This window comes from Zootoca vivipara, chromosome 16, assembly GCF_965207765.1.
Source record: "Zootoca vivipara chromosome 16, rZooViv2.hap1.1, whole genome shotgun sequence".
Taxonomy (NCBI): Eukaryota; Metazoa; Chordata; class Lepidosauria; order Squamata; family Lacertidae; genus Zootoca; species Zootoca vivipara.
In genome coordinates, this window is record NC_142599.1 from 13,724,255 (window position 1) to 13,749,809 (window position 25,555).

The following is a 25,555-nucleotide window of genomic DNA, read 5'->3' on the forward strand; positions in this document are numbered from 1 at the left end:
TGTGCTGCTCTGGTTTGCCAGAAGCGGCTTTGTCATGCTGGCCACATGACCTGGAAGCTATACACCGGCTCCCTCGGCCAATAATGCGAGATGAGCGCGCAACCCCAGAGTCGGTCACGACTGGACCTAATGGTCAGGGGTCCCTTTACCTTTACCTATCCTACCAAACAGTATATGGAATTTAGTAAAATGTGAATTTTATTGAACTGCAGGGCTCTGGTGCTATATTTCTTCCTGATTCAGCACAAAAGAGCTCTGGAGAACTTGCCAGCTTGACATTTGGGATGATCATCAAAGGCTTGTCTGCAAAGCCCTCACCACCAGGTCTACTCTGAGACATGCCCCACTGAATTCAACGGGGCTCACTCCCAAGTAAGTGGGCTTAGGCTTGCAGCCTTAGAAGTTTGAAGTTTCCTTATGGACCAACACCTTCGCTTTTCATAGGCGATTGAACGTGCTTAGGCGGGCAGTCTCTCCACTTTTACCCGAGAGCAAGTCTCACTGCAAGCAACCGCCATTAGATTTACTTCCCAGACTAGACAGGCTCAGAATTCCCCTGCGCTGGTTCACTCTCGGGAAACAGAGAGAAAAGAGGACCTTCTTATCTCGGAACAACTTTAAACGAAGCTCATCCCACCCCACCCCCCCGCCGCCCCCATAATCCACAGGAGCGTCGCTGCCCTTAAGTGCTTTCAGGACCGTGCCCTCTTTGTGCTCCAGAACTTGCGCGCTTCAAAAACCAATCGTTCCGCGTGCACATTTACACGGGTGTGCAAATATATCCCAAACCCACAACATCTGCCAAGATGCATAAACACATACGAAGCTCCAAAACCACAGCGGGCAGCCCACAATCGGACTTCCCACACCCCTTATACACTGGTGGTGGGTGCTTCCAAGACACCCACCCTCCCCAAAAGAAAACTTACATCCAAAAAACAAAACAAAACGCACGATCCAAAAGGTTCGCTCGCGCCACCATGGTGGCGCGCCTTCCTTTTGCATTCCACTACCACAGGCAGAAAATATGGGAAGTGGGGGCGAGGGGGGGAGTTCGAATTAAAAATGAATGAATGAATTAATCAATGAATGACCGAGGAGCCCCACTTTCCCTCCGCTCGCGGAGAATACACGCGCGCCCGCTTGGCGAGCCGCGCACTCCGCTCCGCTCTCCAGCTGCCGGCGCGCAATTGGCGAGGGGGGTGTGGTGGGAAGCGAGCGGCGAGGGTGTGCACGCGTGTTTCTGCGCGCGTTCAAAGGGCGAGAGGCGGTCGACCTCCCCCTGCCTGCGCAGCCCCTTCCAGCTTTTGCAAGACGCATCGCCCCCAAATAGCAATAATGATAGCAATAAACAATAAATGCAAACGCTGACCCCCCGAAGTTGCAGAAGGGGAAGAGCCGCAGAAAGGCTCGTTTCTTTCTCCTCCTTTAGCGGCTCTTGCGCCTTCCTTCCCCCCATTCCACGTTTCCCCTCCGCGCGCACCCCTTCCCCTTCTCTCTCTCCCTTTCCCCCCCCTCCTCCCTTGCCCATTTTGGCTTATATTCAAATGTGGGTCAGGGGTGAGCGGCTCCCAACGTCACCAGCTTACAAGATGGCGCTGAGAGGAAGGCTGTGAGATAAGGAACGGGCTGCTATAAGCCGGGAGGACAGGCGAGGAGCGAGGAGGCGGCGGCGGAGAAGGTGGTGGCTGCGACGGGGGACCCTCCCGGGAAAATCCCCTGGCCCCAAGCATGCCGGAGAAAAGGTAAGCGGCCGCCCGAGCGGGGACTCCGGGCTCCGCCGCGCTCCCGGCAGGGGGTGTGTATGCATGCCCGTGCGGATGCGCGCACACGTGTGCGGCGCTGGCCGGACCGCGACGGCAGCCTCCACCGCCGTTGCCCGGGTTTGCCTGGCGCTGCGCTGCATGCAAAGCCCGCCCTCGAAGTCCGCGCGGGGAGCCCACACAAAGGAAGGGCGAGCGGACTTCGCGCAGCCCGCTGTGCGCGTCGGAGAGGAGCCTCGGTGGCATTTTGCAGCGGCTCAATTGCAGCGCCGGCGTGCAGCCCAACAACAGAACCCCCGGCGTGTGCAATACATATATATATCTATATACCGTATATATAGAGAGAGAGAGAATATTAACGTGCCTCCTCTCTCTTTTTTTGCATTATTTCCCCCGCTCCGTTTTAATTTTTCCAAAGTGTGCTATTGGAAACGAGAGCCCTCGCAACTCGTCGTGGCCGCTGGCTTTGCAAACTTTGCCTTGCTCCCTCTCTTCTTCCTTCCCTCTTTGTGTGTGTGGGGTGTTTTGCATTGCTCTGCCCTATGGCTGAGCCCATGCCTCCCGGGGGGAGGGGGAGGAGGAGGAGGAGGAGGGGGCGGGGTAGAAGAGAGAGGGAGGGAGGGAGGGAAGGGGGCATTAGCGAAGCCGCTGCAGCTGCCTCCGCTGCCTCCGCGTTGGACAAGCCTTGGGCGAAGGGGTGGGGGCCCCTGATGGACGGCTCTCCCCTCCCCCCCTCATTGATTCCGACTCTTGGAGGTGGGTGCAGCTAAGCAATTATTTTGAGAGAGGGGTGTGTGCGCGAGGGTGGGTGGGGGGCGCACATGGAAAAAGCGAGCGCCAGGGGGGCGTTGCATTTTGCATAGGCTTGCGTTTGTGGCAGGAGCGAGCCTTTCCTCCTGCAACCGGGGTGGGGGGGAGGTTGGTCGGTTTGGAGAGGGAGGGGGGCCCGGCAGGCTCGGGGAAAGGCTTGCGGAGGGGGGGGCGCTGAAGAGACCCGGCGTGGCATGGCCGTGGCTCGGACTGGACCCTTTCTCCACCCCTCCGGTCTCCTCGCCGAAGCGATCCGCGGAGCCCCCATCGATGGCGACGGAAAGGTGACCCCATCTCCACGACCTCCCTTTCTTCCTCCTCGGGCCGAGCCCCTCTTTCAAGCTGCGTTTGAACTTTTGCCACATCGCTTGCGCCTCTCAGTCTCTCTCTCTCTCTCTCCCCCCCCCCCGCTTCCTTTCACCTCCATCTCCATTGAGAGCGAAGAGACACAGGCGCTGTGGGGCGTTGTTAAGATCTGGGGGCTTTTGTTGCTGCTGCTGCGAAATTCAAAGGGACTAGAAACCGGAGGGTTGCCTTCCCTGGGCGGACTCTTGGGGTTCCCGCAGCAGCGCCGCCGCTGCCAGCCTTGCAGCCTCGAATCCCTTTCTGGAATCTAGAGATTTCCCTTCTCCTTTTTTTTTCTTTTTTGGAAATGTGCTGCTTTAAGAATACTCTCTATCCGAAAGACGCACACGTTTCAGCAATGCGTAACTTTCAAGCTGCCCTGGAGTCAGGCTTGCCCTTTCCCCTCCCCGAACTGAATAGCCTCTCTCCTTCCCCCCACCCCGGCAAAAAAGAAACAATTGAGGAATAGTCTTAAGTAAGGGCTTCGGTATACTGTATATGTATGATGTGTATTTAAAAAGGCAAAAGGGAAGCCCGAAGTTTGTGAATTTTCAACCAGAAAGCTTTCACTGAGTTTGCTGTTGGTGGAGAAATGGCATTTCTCTCTGTGTGTGTGTGCGTGCAGTTTTAGTCAATTTTGATGCTATTGATGAATGAAATGTGTGTTTCTCTCTGCATGGAAAAAGGCTCTCTCCTCTCTAACTTGGATGGCTGATATTTGCAAATGAAAGTCGCCCATTTGGCTCTTGCTGAGAATCTTGGGTTTAGGGACCCTTTATAAATGTGAACTTCTGGAAGAAGCTCGAAGGATCCCCTGTTTTTAATTTCTCCCTGGTTGAAATGGGTGCACCAGGGAGGGCAGAAGAGGGTGCCTTCTCCTCTGCCCCCCCCTCCAACATAGTGCAGTTTTTTCCTTTATCAGAGATGCCAGCTGGTTCCTTCTCTTTTAGCCATTTTACTCGGGATGACTGTGTTGTCATTGTCATTGGTTGGGGAGGTGTTTTTAACATTGCCCTTAAGATTTTTTTTTGGGGAAAAAACACAACTATTTAAAATTCTTATAAACAACAACCCCCCCCCCCCCGGCTTGAAAGGAAATAAAAATGTTTGCTGGGACTTGGCTGTCACTTAGGCCACTCTGTTGAATTGTGTTTGGACATTTGAAGGAAGGGTGAATTTTTTTTGCATAGCGAATTCAGCCTTAAAAATTTGTACACTGAGAGATGCGTGGCAAAAGGTGATGTTGGTTTGAAGGCATGTGGGAGGATTGGGGAGCGGAGGAAAAAGTTATGGTTTTTTTGGAAACACAGAACTCTTGACTGCGAAACATTTCTTGGTTTTTTGTTTGTTTTTTACGGAAGATAAAACGCGATTTTATTAGAATGGGGAGATATTTGCATGAATAATGAGTTTAGGAGGAGGAAAGGAAACGGCTTATTTCAAACAAAAGGTTTGGGTTGGTTTTTTTCCAGAGCCAAACTTCATCTTTTCATCAGGCGTCAAAAACTGGCTGTTTAGGATTGTGTGTGTTGCAATTCCACATGCGGTCAGTGACATGAGGGGAAATTGACTTATTCCCATAACTGTGGGTTGCTACTTTGATGCTTTCTACCCAGTCTTGAATTGCGACAGTGCTTAGGTTGGGTTGAATTCCTTTTTTTTAAAAGAAACTTTCGGAGTTCCGAAGCAGAATACATGGTGGTTATCCTTAAAAAAAATTTTTTTTTAAAGAAACCTGAACCAAAATCAAGTTGACTTCAATGGGATCTACAGATGGTATTAAGTGGGTGCAGAAGTTGGGAGTTTCTTTTTTCTTTTTAAAAAATCCCAGCAGTTCCACCACCTGCTTCCGTCATGTCATCTAACCAACTGGGGATCCAAAATAAATTTGAGAATAAACCCCCTTTGCATTTGTTCATATGTTCTCTCCAGGCCATAAATGTCTCGTTCCGTTGGGATCCAAATTCATTCCGCACACATGCACCGGAAATGCATTCTCTTAAGTGGACTAGGACCCCGCTCGCCTCTGGTGCAAGGAAATACATGTGCCTCCCATGTTTGAAGTTGTGCTGTCATGCCGTTTTTGGAAGGGTGACGGTGCGTCGAAAAAGAGGGCGAGTATTTAATCTTGACAGTCCTTAAGGGGGGGGATGCAAGTCATCCTTCCTATGCGATAGCTCACCTTTTCAGATGTTCATGCACCTACTTCTTAAAACAAACAAACAAACCCAGAAGCAGCAACTTCTGTGTGTTGGAAGAGATCTGGATCTTGCATGCCTTTTTCAAACTTCCCAAGATGTAAACATTGAAATAATTTTTTTTGTTCTCTTTTTAAAAGGAACTCCCTGTAGAGAATAGCACCTAGGTAATAGAAACAGCATCAAGTTCTTAATTTGTGCGGGCTGCTGATGCTTTGATGAATGACTTGGGCTGGAAAACGTGTTATAGATACCTGAAAAGTGTGTTATATAGATGCCTGAAGCTTTAAGCTATCACGTAATAAAGCTCCTGTCCTGTCTGCCAGCCCTGGATAGTTTAGCAGAAGCAACTGTGTGATAAGGAAGCCTCAGACCTCAGAGGTGGATGGGTGCGCTCTATAATTGTTTGGCCAGGCTTTTAGATGGGTGGGGGTGGGGGCAGAGAGCTGAAATGGATTTACGCCTAACCCTGGTTGCTGCAGTCCCCCAAAAATTTCTACAATGCTGCTGAAGGTTGGGTTTTTTTTGGGAGGAAGACAAACAAAAGGGCCAGCAAGGTGAGGCAATTTGAGGAAGCTAGTGGCAAACTCTCTGAAAAGCAGAAATAGCCTATTACAGGTGTTTTTAAGAGAGGGGAGGGGTGGCAGTTCACAAACAGCATTGTTCTGATCACTGGCATGGGAAAAAAATTAAGACATTCGATCCTATGGATGGTCTTTATTTTTCTTTCCACTGTTGCAAAATCCCAATTTTTACATCGGCAGATGGCTCCTTTGAAAAGCCGTGGCATGTTAATGGGACATCTCTTTGGTAGGGGTTTGCCATTTCAGGAGAGAGTTTTTGTTATTTTTTCCTGTAAGGCAAACCCACGTGCATTTCTTTTTTCTACTGTTGAGTCAGACTGTGCCCCTTTTTAATTTGCTTGTTGTGTTAATCGGGAATATCCTACTTTCTTAAGGCTAGTTAGTGCTTCTGGTTTTTCCTTGCAGCTTAAGACCCCTCGCCTCCTTAGGGCGACTTGGTTTCAACAACTCCACAGCAGATGTTGTCTTGGAAAGTTTTTTTTTTTTAAAGGGGGGGGAAGGGGCGGAAACGCATTGCATTTGTGATTCAGCCATTATGCAGGCTGTGACAGTCTAAGCTCAATGGGGTCTGAAGAAGTGGGGGGAGGGGGGTCTTGCATTTCAGCATCGCTGGACATGCCGGTTGGGCTCTGCGGCGAAAAAATTAACAGGGCTCAGCTGTTGAATTGATTATGGAGAAATCCAAGCCTGGCTATAAAACCGGGAAATTTTTAAATCACAATCGTATGGAAACCCCTTTCCAGGGCTTGACTCAGCTAAAGGAGAAAGGTGGCGGTCGGTACCGCTAAGGTTGTTCAAAGAGAGGTTTAAGGATTGCCTTTTGGCACTTTGATGAAGCCCAGTGTGTTGTAATAGGAAGGCATGGATTGAGTCAACCCATGCCAGAGCCAGATTTTTTTAACAGATAGTCGTCGTATTTGGCCCAGTGCCTGCCTTCTTGGGGGCAGCTTAGCATGTGAGCAGTTCTAACACACAGCACATGCAATTTTGCAATCTGGTGGAGCTTTCTGCACAACATCCCCCATTCTGCAAATGCGCCCACAGGCCCAGAAAGCTTCGGAAGAATACTGGATATTGTGTCTTCACAACTTGGATGTAGGAGACTCTGCAGACCGATCGGAAGCGGCTGTTTATACCTGTGTGGCAGTTTCTGCGGCCAAATCCTGCCCTAGCTGGACCTCGACCTACCCCACCCCCCCACGGGCTTCTTCCGATACCAGCTTTCTAAAATGGTAGGGAATTGCCTGCACGGTTTATTAGTTAGCTTTCCTGAGCGTGATGAGCGTAGGGATGGAGTACGACACCTATGTCTCCAGATGTTGCCAGACTACAACTCCCATCATGCCCCACCATTGGGCCTTGCATGCTGCAGCTGATGAGAGATTTCCAGGCAAACAAAAGAGTTTAAACCGGTGGAATTCACTGTGGCGAAAGGCAGCGATGGCCACCAATTGGCACGGCTTTAAAAAGACAGATGCACAGAGGACCCAAGGTTCTGTTTTGCTTTGTGCATCGGAATACCGTTTGCTGGGAAGCTCACGTGAGTGAGAGGGATGCTGCAGCCGGGTCCTGCTTGCTGGCTTCCCATTGGTTACTGTGAGAAGAGGATGCCGGGCTCGATGGACCTCAGGCCTGGTCCACTTTTGTCCATGTGGGTTGAAGGCTCACTTTCGTTCCGTGAGCTGATACGGCTACTATTCCACAATTTGTCCTATAACGCTGCAGATATTTCATGTCATTGTACCACAGTTACTATGGTAAAGAAAGTCTCGAAATGGGCACCATTAATTATACCTCCAAGGATTCTTCTCTTCTCATGAGGTGGCCAAAGTATTGGAGCCTCAGCTTCACGATCTGTCCTTCCAGGGAGCACTCAGGGCTGATTTCCTTAAGAATGGATAGGTTTGATCTTCTTGCAGTCCATGGGACTTTCAAGAGTCTCCTCCAGTACCATAATTCAAAAGCATCAATTCTTCGGCGATCAGCCGCCTTTATGGTCCAGCTCTCACTTCCATACATCACTACTGGGAAAACCATAGCTTTAACTATGGTTAAAGACCCTGATGTTGGGAAAGATTGAGGGCACTAGGAGAAGGGGACGACAGAGGACGAGATGGTTGGACAGTGTTCTCGAAGCTACGAACATGAGTTTGACCAAACTGCGGGAGGCAGTGCAAGACAGGAGTGCCTGGCGTGCTATGGTCCATGGGGTCACGAAGAGTCGGACACGACTAAACGACTAAACAACAACAACAATTATACCTCCATGCTCCCCCCTCTCTCTCCCCCACCTTTTCTTCTCCCTTCTCTGCACTTACGACTTCAAGGAGGTTTCCAGAACCTATTCGGTCTTCCCTGCGAAAGCCCGCCTCCTTCATCGAACCTTATAACCGACGTGGCATCTCTGGGATGCTTTTTGATGTTGCTTACGATCGGCAACGGGGCATCTTGGCACATTTAAACTTGCGAGAATTAACCACGTATTAGATCACGCCCCCCCCCCCTTGGAAGGGAGACACGGCCGCCTCTTGCTCGCTGCTGGGCTGTGTTAGAAAGAGGAAGGAAAAGGAACGCGAGCAGAAGCCAGAAAGACTCGGCTCGTAAAAAGTGCTGTCAATTAATTTATTATCATTTTAAAAAGCAGCGGTTTAGGGGAATTGCAGCAAGAGAGAACTCCTCCCCCCCCCACAGCACCACCACATGCCTCGGTAGCTGTACCTGCGGTGACAGGTGGACTAAGCACCCGTGCTTCTTCGCCTGCGTTTGGACAGAGGCCCATAGTTGGCTACAAACTGCAATCCAGGATTAATCCTCACACAGTGTTTTCTTTCCATATATCAGATTTCTCATTTCGTTAATAAACAGCTCCCAGCCGTGCACTTGCAGTCAGCTGTTTGGAGAAGCAGAAGTTGCCCTGGGGGGAGGGGGGGTCTCCCCCCCCCCCGCTTTGCATTATTGAGATGACTGCTCTCAGGCCTGTCCTATTTTCTTGACTTGGATGGTATTTGCATTGGGGAAGTCTTGAGCTAGGAGGTGTTTGTTTCAGGTGTTCTGGTTGGTCCTGTTGGGTGGGTGGGTGGGTGGGAAGGAAGGAAGAGGTTTTCACTTACGGCACGGAGGGGAGACATTTTAAACGATGCACCTCAAAAGGTAGTCCTGGAAAGAATTCTTGATGTCCTATCATTTGAGGTTAAAAAAAAGTTTGATTCTGATGCCAAGGATTTTTTTTCTTGGGGCAGTGGAAATGTTCAGCTTTTCCTCGCTTGTCCTTTTGACGCTGTACTTGAGAACAGCCTCATCCTCAAAAATCATAGAATCATCGAGTTGGAAGAGACCACAAGGGCCATCCAGTCCAACCCCCCCTGCCAAGCAGGAAACACCATCAAAGCATTCCTGACATATGCCTGTCAAGCCTCCGCTTAAAGACCTCCAAAGAAGGAGACTCTACCACACTCCTTGGCAGCAAATTCCACTGCCGAACAGCTCTTACTGTCAGGAAGTTCTTCCTAATGTTTAGGTGGAATCTTCTTTCTTGTAGTTTGAATCCATTGCTCCGTGTCGCCTTCTCTGGAGCAGCAGAAAACAACCTTCCACCCTCTTCTATATGACATCCTTTTATATATTTGAACATGGCTATCATATCACCCCTTAACCTTCTCTTCTCCAGGCTAAACATGCCCAGCTCCCTAAGCCGTTCCTCATAAGGCATCGTTTCCAGGCCTTTGACCATTTTGGTTGCCCTCTTCTGGACACGTTCCAGCTTGTCGGTATCCTTCTTGAACTTCATCTTGGGAAGAATGAAAAATTGAGAGAAAAGACCAGAGAGGAAGTGCTGGATGTTAGGAATTTGCCTCCCGTCCCCCTTCTTAACTTAATATACCTCTGCTTCCCCAAAACATGCATTCATAAAAAGCATAGCATTAGTTTATTTTATTTCTAGCACTTGTGAAGTATTTGGAGCACATTTTGTCCGTGGTAATCATAACAGGACGCTTCGTGAAGTGAGGCCAGTATAACTGCGGTCCGTGCTTTTAGGCGGAGTGAAGTAGACCACAAATTTAACACACCTGGAGTACTATTGTGTGTCGTTTCCAGACACCACTGTTTCAGACGGGGTATTGGCATGCTGGAACGTGCGCAGAGGAGGGCAACCAAGATGACCGAGGGTCTGGAAACCAAGCCTTACGAGGAACGGTTGAGAGAATTGGGTATGTTTAGCCTGGGGGGAAAAGAGGAAGACGGGGCAAGGGATACGATAGCCATCTTCAAATATCTGAAGGACTGTCACATGGAAGACAAGAGCAAGCTTGTTTTCTCCTGCTCGGGATGGTAGGACCCGAACCAATGGATTCAAATGGCAAGAGAGGGAATTCTGACTAAACGTCAGCGGTAGGAGCTGTTTGGCAGTGGAACGGACTCCCTTGGAAGGTGGAAGAGGCTCCTTCATTGGAGCTTGTGAAACAGAGGTTGGGTAGCCATCCAGTGCCGTCTTACCCATAGGCGCTAGGGGTGCAGAGCCCCCGGGCGCTGGGCTCTCAGGCTGGGGCGTGAGAGTTGAATCCGGGGAAGAGCCTGCCTGTCGGTTGGACCGCTGCGGCAGGCTCTTCTGCTGCGGGCGGCTCTGCGCTGCGAGTTCCGGGGTGACCGAGCCAGCGAGACACTGAGGCAGCCGGCCGGCTCTGCCCTCCTGCGCAGGCAACTTGGGGGGGGGCCCACCGGGCAGATATTTGCACCCCGATGCTGCATATGCTTAAGACAGCCCTGTAGCCATCAGTCGGGGATTCTTTAGCTGTCATTCCTAGGGGATAAAGAGCCTTCCCGATGTGTTTGGAACAATTCCCGAACCGTTGGCCATGCCAGGGGAGTTAGATGGGAGCACTGACTTTGGATGGTGGCCAGGGTGCATAGCTGTCAACTTTTGGATTTGAAAATAAGGGATCAGCAGCAGCCTCACCTGTCCTGGGGACAGTCTATGGCAGGGGTCCCCAAACTAAGGCCCGGGGGCTGGATGCGGCCCAATCGCCTTCTAAATCCGGCCCGCGGATGGTCCGGGAATCAGCATGTTTTTAAACGAGTAGAACGTGTCCTTTTGTTTAAAATGCATCTCTGGGTTATTTGTGGGGCCTGCCTGGTGTTTTTACATGAGTAGAATGTGTCCTTTTGTTTAAAATGCATCTCTGAGTTATTTGTGGGGCCTGCCTGGTGTTTTTACATGAGTAGAATGTGTCCTTTTCTTTAAAATGCATCTCTGGGTTATTTGTGGGGCATTGGAATTCGTTCATTTATTTTTTTCAAAATATAGTCCGGCCCCCCACAAGGTCTGAGTGACAGTGGACCGGCCCCCGGCTGAAAAAGTTTGCCGACCCCTGGGTCTACGGTATATCTAACAATCCAGGATAGCAGCGGGAAACGGTGCTGGAATAAGGGAATTTCCAGCAAAAAAAGGGAAGGCTGACAGCTATGCCAGGGTATCACAGGGTCCCCATCACTCTTTGCAGGTAGAGATTTTGGGGGATTGAAGCTTTGACCTTCCAAGGAGCCTGTGGGTCCCCTCTTGCCTCCCCTGGCCTTAGCAACTGCCCACTTGAAACTTCCTTTCGGGGAGAGCTGCCTGAGGCTTCCATCCCTCCTCCTTGCCCATGTGCCGCCCTCATCCCGCCTCTCCTACATAAAGACACGAGTTCTCCTACATTCCTCTCTCTGTTTCACCTTGTGGCAGACGGGAGTTTTTTCACACTCCTCCTTCCTGCATTTCTGTTGGTGTTGCAACTCTCCCTTGGGGGGGGGGAAGACACCCGGGCCTTGACCATCTGCCTGCCTGCATGTGTGTTTTCCTGCAAGAGCCCCACCCCAGCTGCTCGAGCCCTGCGCCCCCTTTTTGAGACCATTGTGGGAAGGGGGTAGTGGGAGAGCGAAGTGAGCCTGTTATAGGATTAGCTTTTATTAGCAAAAGAATGTCTCTGTGTGTGTGTTTGTGCTCCTGAGTTGCGCCAGATAAGGCCGTAAGGTAATAACTGCTTGCCCATTGGGGGGGGGGGAAGGTCCAGCGGTGGGTGGGGCCATAGGCAAAAGGGGGTGGAGCAAACACAGGTCTGCTCTACCTTGATGCAGTACAGTGGTGCCTCGCTTAACGAATGCCCTGCTTAACGAAATTTCCGCTTAACGAAAGGTTTTTTCTAGCGGAGGTTGCCTCGCTAGACGAATTCGTTTTACGAAAAATACGTCTAGTGAATCGCGGTTTCCCATAGGAATGCATTGAAATTCAATTAATGTGTTCCTATGGGCAACAAAAAATAAAAAAAAATCAATGCATTCCTATGGGATTCGCTATATGAATTTTTCGTTATAAGAAAAGACCCGTGGAACGAATTAAATTCGTCTAGCGAGACACCACTGTATATATCTAACCCTGCAGGACTCCTGAGTTCAACGGCGTTCTCATCCCTTACGGTTCCCAGCCCCTAGGATTCAGAGGCATACTGCCTCCAGCCGTGGTTTTAAGACAGGCACCCGCAAACTCGGCCCTCCAGCTGTTTTGGGACTACAAGTCCCATCATCCCTGACCACTGGACCTGTTAGCTAGGGATGATGGGAGTTGTAGTCCCAAAACAGCTGGAGGGCCGAGTTTGGGGATGCCTGCTTTAGGTCATAGCAGTCGCGGCTAGCAACATTCTGTGAATTTGGCTAATCCTCTTTTGCAGTGTTAGAAACTCCCAGATCATAGAATTGTAGAGCTGGAAGGGACCCAGAGGATCATCTAGTCTAACCCCCCTGCAATACAGGAATATGCAGTTGTCTCATATGGGGATCGAACCTGCAACCTCAGTGTAACCAGCATCACGCTCTAACCAGCTGAGCTATCCAGCTAATCACCAAATGGAGCCTTAAACCTAGGTTGTGGTCACCACAACGGAACCTCTAGGTGCCATTTTTTATTTTTTATTTTACAGTGAAATTTATTTATTTTTGTTCATTTCTTTATCACTTTATATTTTAAAGAAGAAAACTCAAAGCAGTCTACAAGACATGAAATAACCCATAATAAAACCAAGCTCCAAGGAGAATATTTCAGATCCTTCTCTCAGTGACAGTTTGCTTTCCTCATATCTATTTACCTACTTAATTAATATAGCTGCCCCATAGGAGAAGAACTCTAGGAAGGCAGTTTGGTGTAGTGGTTAGTGTCGGACTCGGACCTGGGGATCAGGGTTCAAATCCCCACTCTGTCATGAAGCTTTCACTGTGGGATCTTGGGAGTCAGTCGCAGCCTCTTAGCCTACCTCACAGGGTCGTTGTAGGGATTAACCGCAGAGGGCTGTGTGAATCATGTACTTCTTGGAGGAAAAGGTGAGATTTAAATGCAGCAAATAAGCTCTTCTGCTCACCTGCTTAAGAAAGTCGGATGGAGATGTCAGTTGCCAACCTGGCGTCCAGAGATCTCCACGGGGTCATAATTGGGGACCCACCAGTTGCACCTAGGGCATTTCTAACACTGCTTTGAAGCCATCCAAGTTGGTGGCCATTGCCACTTCTCATGGAAGCGGGGCATTGATCTCTGTACCGGTGCTACTGTTGGGCAGAATGAGATACATGCCTCAGGCGGCAGGCTCTCCTTCCTGCATTCCCCAAGCTTCCCTTTGGTGCAGAGGAAGACGCTAATGCAGGCATCTCCAAACTTTGGCCCTCCAGATGTTTTGGACTACAATTCCCATCATCCCTGACCACTGGTCCTGTTAGCTAGGGATCATGGGAGTTGTAGGCCAAAACATCTGGAGGGCCGCAGGTTGGGGATGCCTGCGTTAATGCCTCCCTTTATATATACTGATTTTTCACCACTGTAATCAACCAGGCTGAAGGGACGCGGGTGGCGCTGTGGGTTAAACCACTGAGCCTAGGGCTTGCCGATCAGAAGGTCGGCGGTTCGAATCCCCGCGACGGGGTGACCTCCCGTTGCTCGGTCCCAGCCCCTGCCAACCCAGCAGTTGGAAAGCACGTCAAAGTGCAAGTAGATAAATAGGTATCGCTCCGGCGGGAAGGTAAACGGCGTTTCCGTGTGCTGCTCTGGTTTCGCCAGAAGCGGCTTAGCCATGCCGGCCACATGACCTGGAAGCTGTACGCCGGCTCCCTCAGCCAGTAAAGCAAGATGAGCGCCGCAACCCCAGAGTCGTCTGCGACTGGACCTAACGGTCAGGGGTACCTTTACCTTTAATTAACCAGGCTAGTTACAAAAAAGAAATTAAAGGAGCAAGGCGTGTACCTATAGCTAAGTAAAACATACAAAAAAAATGCCAGAGGTCCATTTAAAAGCTGGTACAGTGGTACCTCGACACCCGAATGACTCTACTTCCGAAGGTTTCGACTTACGAAGCCGACAACCCCCGGAAGTCTTTTCGCTGTAGTAAGAAACCACAACCTGAGAATGCCTGAATAAAGCAATAATAACAATAACATTACAATTAATTACCTGCCCTTTGCTTCAAAGTCCCGGGGTGGGTTGCAACAATTGAAGCACGATATTAAAATCAGTTTAAGAGCAACTTAAGTTACAGAAATAAGGGGGGGTGTCCCTTAAAAAAATGCACAACTCAAGTGTAATGAGGTGCGTCTTCAACATTCGATGACAGCTGTATGATGGTTTCAGGCGCACCTCTGGTGGGGGGTTCCCCATAATTTAGGGGGCACCACAGAGGAGGCCCTCTCCCAAGCCACTCCTCCCCCCCCCCCGGTCCTGAGGGTGATGGAACAACCAAGATGGCACCCCTCCACCAATGTCAGTCCCCGAGAGGGTCTGTAGGGAAGCAGGCGGTCTTACAGGTATTTGGCACCTGAGTCGTTTGGGAGGCGTAAAATGTCAGCACCTTGAATTGGGCCTGGGAATGACAACCAGTGCAGCTGTTTCAAAAGGAGGGTTACAGGACACCTGAAGGGAACCCAGGTCAGTAATCTGCATTTTGGGCCAGTTGAAGTTTCTGAATTGCCTTCAAGGGCAGCCCCACGGAGAGGGCATTGCAGCAATCCAGCCTGGAGCAATGGAGCACAGTGCTCTTTAAAGAGCAGAAAAACAGTGGTGCTAAAGGTGCAGCTCCGAAAGGGAGAAATCATTCAGCATTTTTTTTAAAAAAAAACTTTGCTGTTGCTGAAAATAAGATTCAATTGCTAGGTTTCAGTGGGGTGGGGTTAGAATCTTGCCTCTGGCTTCAGGCACTGAAGCACCTGGGGCTGGTTCTTGTAGGTCTGGATCTACTGGTTGATCACTGGCTGGTTTGCAGTAGATCGAAGCAAGCATTTCTGAGACCCTTTTGTTTAACAGCAGCAACAAGGAAATGACCCTTCTGAAATCGAAGCCCCCACCTGCACGATGTTTAAATTGGAACCCTGTCGCTTTAAACAGCCGTGGCTTTCCCCCAAGGAATCCTGGGAATTGTAGTTTGTTAAGGGGGCTGAGAGTTGTTAGGAATTTGCCGCACAGAACTACAATTCCCAGAGTTCCCTGGGAAAAGGGGTTGAATTTTTTTATACCACTCTGGAAGGAAGAGTAGGGAATCTCCTAACAATTACCAGCATCAGCACCTTAACCAACTACTATACCCAGCATTCTTTGGGCGAAACAATGACTGCTTAAAGTGGTATGATCTTTCTTTAAACGTGTAGTGCAGATGGGCCAAAAGAGAATCTGGGGAAGCAGGACCAAACTTCTGTGTGGAAGTGGATTAATCCGTTCCAGACGGGTCCGCGGAGTACTCAACCTGAAGTGTACTTAACCCGAAGTATGAGTGTAATTGGTTCTGGAAGTCCGTACTTAACCTGCGGAGTTGTTGTTGTTGTTGTTTAGTCGTGTCCGACTCTTCGTGACCCCATGGACTAGAGCAGGGGTTCCCAACAAAATTTTCTCGAGGACCCCTAATCGAGCCGCTATTGTGACAAGGACCCCCATTTATTCCTAATCCTAAAATTAAAAAGTGAGAGCCAAATTAAGAGTCTTTTTATATTTTATATTTATACGTTTTTTACAGTTACAACAGAGTACTCCATCAGTATACAGTTAGTTTTAATTTTCAGTTCTTAATGAGATGAGTTAAATCTGTCCTTTGAGTCCATTATTTCTGAAATATTAGGTTCCAAACTTGAAACTTTCACTCTGAAATCCGACCGCATGTCAAGCCGATTCCTATATTTGTTTTTCATGAAACACATGGAAGAAAATGCTTGCTTTGTTTACAAACACTACTGTTTTGCAAAGAGGCAGCACGCGTCAGGGAGGAGGGAGGGGAATGGAGAAGACAGGGTACCTGCGCAGTAGCGCACAAATGAAGCCGATGCGCGCAAATCATCTTGGGGAGGTGAGCATTAGTAGAATGCGCGCGCTGCCTCTTTGCAAAACAGACTCTGCGCTAGACTCTGCTCATGCAGGAAGCGGCCAAAACAAAAAATCTGTTATCATACGAAATATATTTAATATATTTTTTATTCTAATAGCATCTTGCGGACCCCTCTGGCATAGCTCGCGGACCCCTGGGGGTCCCCGGACCACCTGTTGGGAACCACTGGACTAGAGCACGCCAGGCACTCCTGTCTTCCACTGACTCCTGCAGTTTGGTCAAACTCATGTTCGTAGCTTCGAGAACACTGTCCAACCATCTCGTCCTCTGTCGTCCCCTTCTCCTAGTGCCCTCCATCTTTCCCGACATCAGGGTCTTTTCCAAGGAGTCTTCTCTTCTCATGAGGTGGCCAAAGTATTGGAGCCTCAGCTTCAGGATCTGTCCTTCCAGTGAGCACTCAGGGCTGATTTCCTTCAGAATGGATAGGTTTGATCTTCTTGCAGTCCATGGGACTCTCAAGAGTCTCCTCCAGCACCATAATTCAAAAGCATCAATTCTTCGGCGATCAGGCTTCTTTATGGTCCAGCTCTCACTTCCATACATCACTACTGGGAAAATCGTAGTGCAATAATCAAGTCCGATATTAGAGTCTGATAATAAAGTGCTACGATGTGTCATGCGTTCTTATCTCTTCCGACGGGCGGCTAGCTTCTTCCCCGTTTCACAGGAATGGTTTCCTCAGGGGGCGGACTCTTTCTAAGGTTCTCGTGTAAAAGCTTAAAATGACTACCGAAGCTCACAATTCTCAAAGATTCTCAAAGCGTTAATTAGTGGCATATTAATGCCTGAACAGGTTGCATGTATAAGGGATGGGGGGGCTGGGTTTTTTTTTTTTTGTCTTTAACTCTGCCTTCTCCATGTCTCTTGTCTCCTGAGATTTGGGGCAAAGCTGATGGCTATGCAAAACATGTGGCTTTGTCATTTATTGCTTGCCTTTCCTCCTTGGTTCCAGCCTTGGGTTTCTTGTGATGTGACCGACTGAAAGACATGTTGGATGTGCACCGTCCTTAACAAGCGCTTCAGAGCATCTCTCTCTACCCCACCCCACCCCCGTTCAGTGAACATGCGTTAAGGATGGGAATAGAGTTTGCAGATGTGTTTTTGTGTTTGATGCAAGGTCAGGCAGGAAGTTACATCCCACGATTCCTGTGGTTTTTGTCTGAAGCTAGTCATTGTCTCTTGTCTGAAGCTAGTCATTTTTTATTTTTATTTATTTTGCTGTAGATCTTTACAAATGGAAGAGGCTCTTTCATTTCTCTTTGTACACACTATACATGTAGGGCACGTGACTTCTCCCAAAGAATTCTGGGAGCTGTTGGCCGTTGCAGCTCTGGGAGGTGTAAACTTAACTTCCCAGGGGCCTTTGAAGGAAGCCACTTTTAAGTGCATGGCACAAATTCAACCTCGCTGATCACTGTTAACAGGCATGGCTCGGTCTTGCCCAATTCTTCCTCCAGTTCCCTAACTTTAGGGTAACCACCGCTTCCTTCGCCGACTCTTATCACTGACCTTCCACCACGTCCCATGAAAACGGCATAGAAATAATTTTATTATTATTATTTATACCCCACCCATCTGGCTGGGATGCCCAGCCACTTTGGGCGGCTCCCAAGAGAATATTAAAAACATGATCAAACATAAAACATTAAAAACTTCCCTAAACAGGGCTGCCTTCAGATGTCTTCTAAAAGTCAGATAGTTGCTTATTTCCTTGACATCTGATGAGAGGGTGTTTCACAGGGCGGGCGCCACTACTGAGAAGGTCCTCTGCCTGGTTCCCTGTAACCTCACTTCTCACAGTGAGGGACAGGGCCGTCTTACCCATAGGTGCTAGGGGTGCGGGGAACCGGGAACCGGGCTCTCAGGGGTGCCAGACCGAGTGTCCGGCACCCCAGAGCTTAGTCCGGGGAAGAGCCCGACTGTTGGTCGGAGCGCCACGACGGGCTCTTCTGTGGACGGCTCTGTGCCATGAGTTTGGGGGCGACCGAGCCAGCGAGATGTTGAGGCGGCCAGCCGGCTCTGCCCTCCTGCATGCCTGGGTATGGGCAACCTGGGGGGGGGGCGCCGGGTGGATCTTTGCACCCCAGGGCCGCATAGGCTTTAGACAGCCCTGGTGAGGGAACCGCCGGAAGGCCCTCAGAGCTGGACCTCCGTGTCCGGGCTGAACGATGGGTGTGGAGACGCTCCTCCTCAATTTCGGGGGAAAGTCTTTTTCCATTTCAGCGAAAGTCACGTCAAATTTCATCTAGTGTATTTCTTTCCCCCACGCCTTCCAAAGAGCATGCATGCACGCCAACAAGGGTGTACAAGGTTGTATTGCAATTTAAAACAAAACAAAGCCGGCTAGGAATTGATGGGACTTTCCAGTTCCACTGAAGACCAAAGGTGGGGGTGGGGGTGGGGTGGGTAGTGGTTATGAAAGGAACATCTCCGTGAGCCGGAAGTGGTGCAGTTGAGAAACAGGCTTATCCCCTCGTCTGTGTTTTTGTGAATGAATTTTACGTGGGGAGCGTGGGAAGGGCCGTGACATGATTGTAGAGTATCCGCTTTGCATGTAGAAATATTTATTGTTATGATTTTATTGAATTTATACCTCTCCCTGCCTTCCCAAAGAGTCCAGAGTAGCAGAAGGTCCAAGGTTCAATTCCAGGAGATAATCCTGTCTGAAATTTTGGCGAAATGCTGCCAGTCAGTGTAGGCAGTACTGAGTCAAATGGGCCAGCTCTGTATAGAGCAGTTTCCTATGTTCCTATGAGTGCAAGGAAAGGGTGTTGACTGGACCGTTCTTCAGGGTATCCGTTGTTGGGTTTACGGAACTGGGAAACAGCAACAAGGAGGTTGGCTGCCATTTTGATAAACTGAGCAGTGCATTCTGGGATACCACCTTGGCAGGGTAGGGGGGAGCAAATCCAGAATGGTTCTGATGAGAGAGAGGGAATATGGGTTACTAGAGACTTAAGGCAGATTTGCAAATTGTAGAACAGATAATACCCCATTTGTGTCATCCTGGTTTGGGGTGTGTGTAACTGAAGCCGTTGGCATCCATCTGCCTCAAGACAATGGAGTGCTCCTCTGGTGGTGAACTCAAAACTGCTGCGTTCAACCTTGAGTCCTCAAATGTGGGTGGACTACAATTCATAGAATCATCGAGTTGGAAGAGACCACAAGGGCCATCCAGTCCAACCCCCTGCCAAGCAGGAAACATCATCAAAGCATTCTTGACATATGCCTGTCAAGCCTCTGCTTAAAGACCTCCAAAGAAGGAGACTTAACCACACTCCTTGGTAGCAAATTCCACTGCCGAACAGCTCTTACTGTCAGGAAGTTCTTCCTAATGTTTAGGTGGAATCTTCTTTCTTGTAGTTTGAATCCATTGCTCCGTGTCCGCTTCTCTGGAGCAGCAGAAAACAACCTTTCTCCCTCCTCTATATGGCATCCTTTTATATATTTGAACATGGCTATCATATCACCCCTTAACCTTCTCTTCTCCAGGCTAAACATACCCAGCTCCCTAAGCCGTTCCTCATAAGGCATCGTTTCCAGGCCTTTGACCAGTTTGGTTTTTTGCCATCATCCACAGCCAACTTAGCCCCACTGGTCAAGGGAGTTGTAGTCTGTCCAAATCTATCTGGGTATCCAAGGTTGAAGAGAACGGCTCTAGACTGGGGGGTTCCCTAACTGTGTTTGGTGGATTGCCAGTGGTCCACAAATTTCATTCAGGTGGCCTGAAATGAAATTCAGAATCCCACAGGATCTAGCACAGCACCTTACAATTGCACCTTACAACAAGGGGATGCTTGGGGACCACTGGTCTTGACATCATGCTTCTCCAAATTTTGTGGTGGTGTTCTCCGCTGAACCCCTCCCCTCACACATATTTTAGGACACATATCTGTTTTGGAAACCCATCCTTTCAAAGACACCCAGGCATTTAAAGCCATGTTTTGCCGAAAGGGTATAAATCCATTAAATAAAAACCAAATAAATAAGGAGTTTTTGTTCAGATTTTTAAAAAGGAGGATTGATGTGGCTACGAGATGGAACAGACTTGTGAACGAACATTCCCTGGAAATAAGATTGATCTGCCCTTCCTCTGACTTTTTTTGCATTGTAATGATGACTTCCCATCGTTAAAACTCCATTGCCCTCCGGCTCGATCTTTTGGGAAAGAGACTAATTTATGCTTCCCACTTTTCCTGGAAATGGCATCTGCCCCTTTTTTGAACCTTTGTGGGGTGTGTCCTATTTGTTCCTTGTTTATGTTCTCTTCCCCCAAACCTCCTCCCGGTTGGGTTACATGGTCTGTTGCCAACAATCCAATGTGACTCAACAGCTTCAGAAATTCTTGGAAAAGGAACTTCCGTTTGCTCTAGGTCAAAATCGCATTGGCAGCAAATCGCGGCCTGCTGTTTCTGCCAACTGGTTCCAGGGAACTCTCGGGGGGTAAAATCCTCATGCCTGCTGCAAGCCCTTCTGAGCTGTGGAGGTGCTTGGAAGTCCATGGGTATGTTTGTCAAAGGGGATAAGGTTGTGTCAGGGGTTGTTGTGGCTACTCTTGAGTAACGACTCTCCACATCTGCTTGTCTTTAAGATGTTTTTATTTGTGCATATGATTTACAGTGCACAGTGTCCGTAAATCATGTCTGCTCAGTCTGAGTCAGAACCTCGCAATGGCTGCTTTCTGTTTCGCGCCCAACATAACGGCCTGGGAACCCCAAAGCGCCTCCCCTTGGTCCTACGGGGAGCCATTCGTCTCAATTCAGGCATTGGGGGGAAAGGGCCTTCCTTCTGATTCCTTCCTCCCCAGCTCTCTCCCCCTCCCCTTGGAGCAGGGGCTGCCTGAGGCTGCCAGAGACTTGGGTTTCCTGACTCCTGTAATCTGATCCGCTGCTGGACTTACTGCTCTGCGAGGAACTCGACCTGATGAGGGGGGGCTGTCCCCTATAAGCCTTCCTCCTTACAGGTTGTGCCCCTGAGGACTTAACCCTTCAGCTTAACTCCTGCATTTAAACCGGTTCTGTATGGGGCTAAAGGACCAAGATTGCAGCATGCAGTTCTCCTAGAGGCCAAGAGGCAGTGTATCTTCTCCTGCACAAGCATTGTCTTGTCACTTACGCTACGGCAATCTCCCGTCTGGATTACTGCCATGTGTTCCACAAGGGTCTGCCCTTGAAGACTGTTCAGAAGCTTTAGATAATGCAAAGTACACCTACCCAGAGTCGTCCCCCCCCCCCCCCGTTACTCTTCGTTTTGCTTAGGTCCCACCAGGGTTATAAACTAGGGGCCAAATGGCTCTTTAAACCACAGTTAAAGTCGCCAAAATGGGATGTCTAGCTGCCATTTTGGGGCAAGAGAGCTCTAAAGTCTTTTCAAATGATGGACTGAGTGTGATTCATTCTCAGTTAAACGTCTGGCTAGTTCAGATGACAACCTTGAACTAGGTTAAGAGCTTTGAGAACTTGAAGGAAAGTCCCTTGATCCAGGGACAGTCCACATATATGTTGGCCTATTCCGACCTCTTTTTCTTTTCTTTTTTTAAAATCAATTTTTATTAAATTTTCACTTACAAACCAATCATATCATATCGATTATTCCAAATTATACAAATACATATCTATTAAACTAAATATTATACCAAATCATAAAATTTTTGACTTCCCATGCTTCAAAATCTGAGGATTCTGACTAACGATTCTTGCTGCCATTCTAGTCCACATTCCAAATTCTTTCCAATCATTTATAGCCCAATAGAATCCCGATCTTTCCCAACAAGTCTGTTCTTATTTTTCTTCCTCTTGTCACTGCTTCTGAGATGATTTCAAACAAGATTTAACACAAAAGTCACTGTTTCTGTGAGGGTTTTCTGTCCAGCCTCCCCATAAATCCTTGCGTTCCTTTTTCAAACTCTTTTTTCTTAATGGTGGCATGGACCATTCATAGCGTAAGAATATTCTTCACAACGGTGAGCAGAGCAGTGGGGTGAGGTGGGTGGGTGAAGAATACAAGCTACAACAATGAATGTGTGAAAACAGCCCAGATCCAACGATTCCCAGGCATGCACCTCCAGATGGTGAAGATATCAGGTGCCATCCTGGTGCCCGGGCATCTTCACTTAGTCACAAGTGGTTGATGTTGTTGTTTAGTCGTTTAGTCGTGTCTGACTCTTCGTGACCCCATGGACCATAGCATGCCAGGCACTCCTGTCTTGCACTGCCTCCCGCAGTTTGGTCAAACTCATGTTCGTAGCTTCGAGAACACTGTCCAACCATCTCGTCCTCTGTCGTCCCCTTCTCCTAGTGCCCTCCATCTTTCCCAACATCAGGGTCTTTTCCAGGGAGTCTTGTCTTCTCATGAGGTGGCCAAAGTATTGGAGCCTCAGCTTCAGGATCTGTCCTTCCAGTGAGCACTCAGGTTTGATCTTCTTGCAGTCCATGGGACTCTCAAGAGTCTCCTCCAGCACCAACATGGCGTCCAACATGCTACTGAGGAAGAGCGGAGGACAAGTACAAGTAGATTCAGAGCTGATGAAGCGGCTGGGGCAAAGCCGAAAGGTCGTTCAGTTGCGGATATGCCTGGAAGCGAAAGGAAAGTCCGATGCTGCAAAGAAAAATATTGCATAGGAAGTGGTTGATAGCCAGGTACAAAATGCTCCTGGCAAATTTCGAACGCTGTACTGAGCTAGCTGGACCAATTCCCCGACACTGTATGAGGCAGCTTCCTGTGTTCCTATTTCCAAACTCACATGTTCTTGGTTCCCCTGGCACAGTGTGGACTACAAAATCCAATTCTTCCAGGATGGAGACTACACCCACCTACCTCTCTTGAGTTCCAAGGCATACATTCTAGCCAGGCAAAAAGACTCAAGGAAGGTGCAATAGAGGGCTGATGAGGGTGGGGGAATTTCCATGGGCCAGATAAAGAGGTTGGGTGGCTGCATTTGTGTTATATCACTTCTTCCTCCCCACCCGGTTCCAAATACTTGGGGTTTGTTGTAGACCGTGCTTAGATTCCCTTTTGCACAGGCACTGTTGTGGAGATGACAGCTGTTTGTACAAGCCACCCACTGAGGTTCGTGACTGAAGGAGTTTAAAACTAAGCTGCTTGTACGACGGCTCTCACGGGTCAGTGGTGGACCCTTGAAACTCTCCATGTAATTATCTGATCTTCTAAAAATGGCCAGCGGCCACCGTAATAACATCCTTCTCTGTGAGTTTGCACAGGTTAAATTATGCCTTGTGTAAAGAATTGATTCTTTTAGCAAAACCCACTTGCAAGGCCAAAGCAAACAAGATGAATTTCAACAAGGAGAAATGTAAAGTACTACACTTGGGCAAAATAAAAAATGAAAGGCACAAATACAGGATGGGAGACACCTGGCTTGAGAGCAGTACATGTGAAAAGGATCTAGGAGTCTTGGTAGACCACAAACTTGACATGAGTCAACAGTGTGATGCAGCAGCTAAAAAAGCCAATGCAATTCTGGGCTGCATCAATAGGAGTATAGCGTCTAGATCAAGGGAAGTAATAGTACCACTGTATTCCGCTCTGGTCAGACCTCACCTGGAGTACTGTGTCCAGTTCCCGGGCACCACAGTTCAAGAAGGATACTGGCAAGCTGGAACGTGTCCAGAAGAGGGCAACCAAAATGGTCAAAGGCCTGGGAGCGATGCCTTATGAGGAACGGCTTAGGGAGCTGGGTATGTTTAGCCTGGAGAAGAGAAGGTTAAGGGGTGATATGATAGCCATGTTCAAATATATAAAAGGATGTCATATAGAGGAGGGAGAAAGGTTGTTTTCTGCTGCTCCAGAGAAGCGGATACGGAGCATTGGATTCAAACTACAAGAAAGAAGATTCCACCTAAGCATTAGGAAGAACTTCCTGACGGTAAGAGCTGTTTGGCAGTGGAATTTGCTGCCAAGGAGTGTGGTGGAGTCTCCTCCTTTGGAGGTCTTTAAGCAGAGGCTTGACAGGCATATGTCCAGAATGCTTTGATGGTGTTTCCTGCTTGGCAGGGGGTTGGACTGGATGGCCCTTGTGGTCTCTTCCAACTCTATGATTCTAAGGTCCATGCCTTTCCGTCCCTTTGCTTGATCTCAAGAACTGGCTTCATGTGGAAAGCCTTCTTCGGGGGTCTGGTTTTTGTCCCCCCCTGTATTATGAGTTCTTGGTCTTTAAATTCCAATATGTTTTTCATGGGTGTGCGTTAAGCTCAAATCCTCCCTGTCTCGTGACGATTGTTATTTTAAAGGCAGTGTATCTTCAGTCTCGGGTCCCCAGATGTGGATGGACTACAATCCCCATTATCCACAGCAAGCTTAGCCCAAATGGTCCAGGATGATGGGAGTTGTAGTCCGTCCACATCGGAGGACTCAAGGTTGAAGAACACTGCTTTAATGTTGCAGAGCTAAAACAAAGAAGGAATGAGAATGACATTTTGGTGTGAAGGGGTTTACAACAGATCGAGTGAAAGCAGGCGATTTGGTGTGGAAGATTTGAAATGTGTAGATTGTGGTGCTTGTTCATGAGCCGTAAGCAGATTCGGCAAGAGCTTTGTAGGTTTTTTGTGCAATTGGTTGCCACGTACTATTTGGGCTGGTCCTGAAGACCCAAAGGTAATTGCTGGTAGCCCTTCTGTGTAGTCAAGTTATATACTGTCAACTCTTTGGACAAAAAATACATTAATAAGTAGAGTACTTTTAAGCACTTGGGAGAAGTGTGATAATAAATGCTGAGGTTTTTTTTTTTTTTACTAAATACAGTGGTTCCTCAGGTTAAGTACTTAATTGGTTCTGGAAGTCCATACTTAACCTGAAGCGTACTTAACCTGAAGCGAACTTTCCCATTGAAAGTAATGGAAAGTGGATTAATCCGTTCCAGACAGGTCTGTGGCGTACTTAAATTGAAAGTACTCAACCTGAAGCGTACTTAACCCAATGTATGACTGTAATTGGTTCTGGAAGTCCATACTTAACCTGAAGCATACTTAAACCGAGGTATGACTATACAGTAAATGACTAAGCCAGGCCCTGGCCAGGGCTGAGTCTCGAGGGGCAGATAGATGTTTGGACGGCCACCTTTAACCTGGTCCAGAGGAAGTTCTGTGGAGACGCATGGGTGCCATGTTTCCAACCTCCGTTATATTGGATAGGTAGGTTCCCTTGAGAACGTAAGCACTACTGGAAGTCTTAGGAAGCTGTTGAAATAAAACATCAATGTGCTTTGTAAACACCTGCAGACAGTTGTCCATCCTGTAATCCCTGTTTTACGTGTGCAGAGATGTAAACATTGGCCCGCGGAAGTTAATGACGTGGCTTCCGGAGGCCCTGTGACTGATCAGTTAATGCAACCAGGGAGAGGATTAGCTCCTTTTGCTCAACCTGCATGCACAGTTGTGGCTGAATACTGGATCCCACCATAGGAAAGAGGCTGAGAGAAGGCAGGCAAAAATTCCTTCTGAGACCTGCTCCCTTGCAAG

At 48.6% G+C, this 25,555-nt stretch overlaps 1 protein-coding gene across 13 annotated transcripts in view; it reads left to right on the forward strand.

The window, feature by feature from the left end:
- The first annotated feature begins 1,400 nt into the window (after positions 1–1,400).
- HIC2 (HIC ZBTB transcriptional repressor 2) overlaps positions 1,401–25,555 on the forward strand; it is a 132,462-nt gene continuing 108,307 nt past the window's right edge. For 3 of the 13 annotated variants that reach the window (XM_088660162.1, XM_088660161.1, XM_088660163.1), the window contains exon 1: positions 1,401–1,745. The gene's annotated coding sequence lies outside the window, so the exon portion shown is untranslated. Of the gene's footprint in view, positions 1,746–2,381; positions 2,520–2,746; positions 2,858–25,555 lie in introns of those variants that run through there. The other 10 variants (XM_035097867.3, XM_035097870.3, XM_035097874.3 and 7 more) reach the window with 7 other exon arrangements.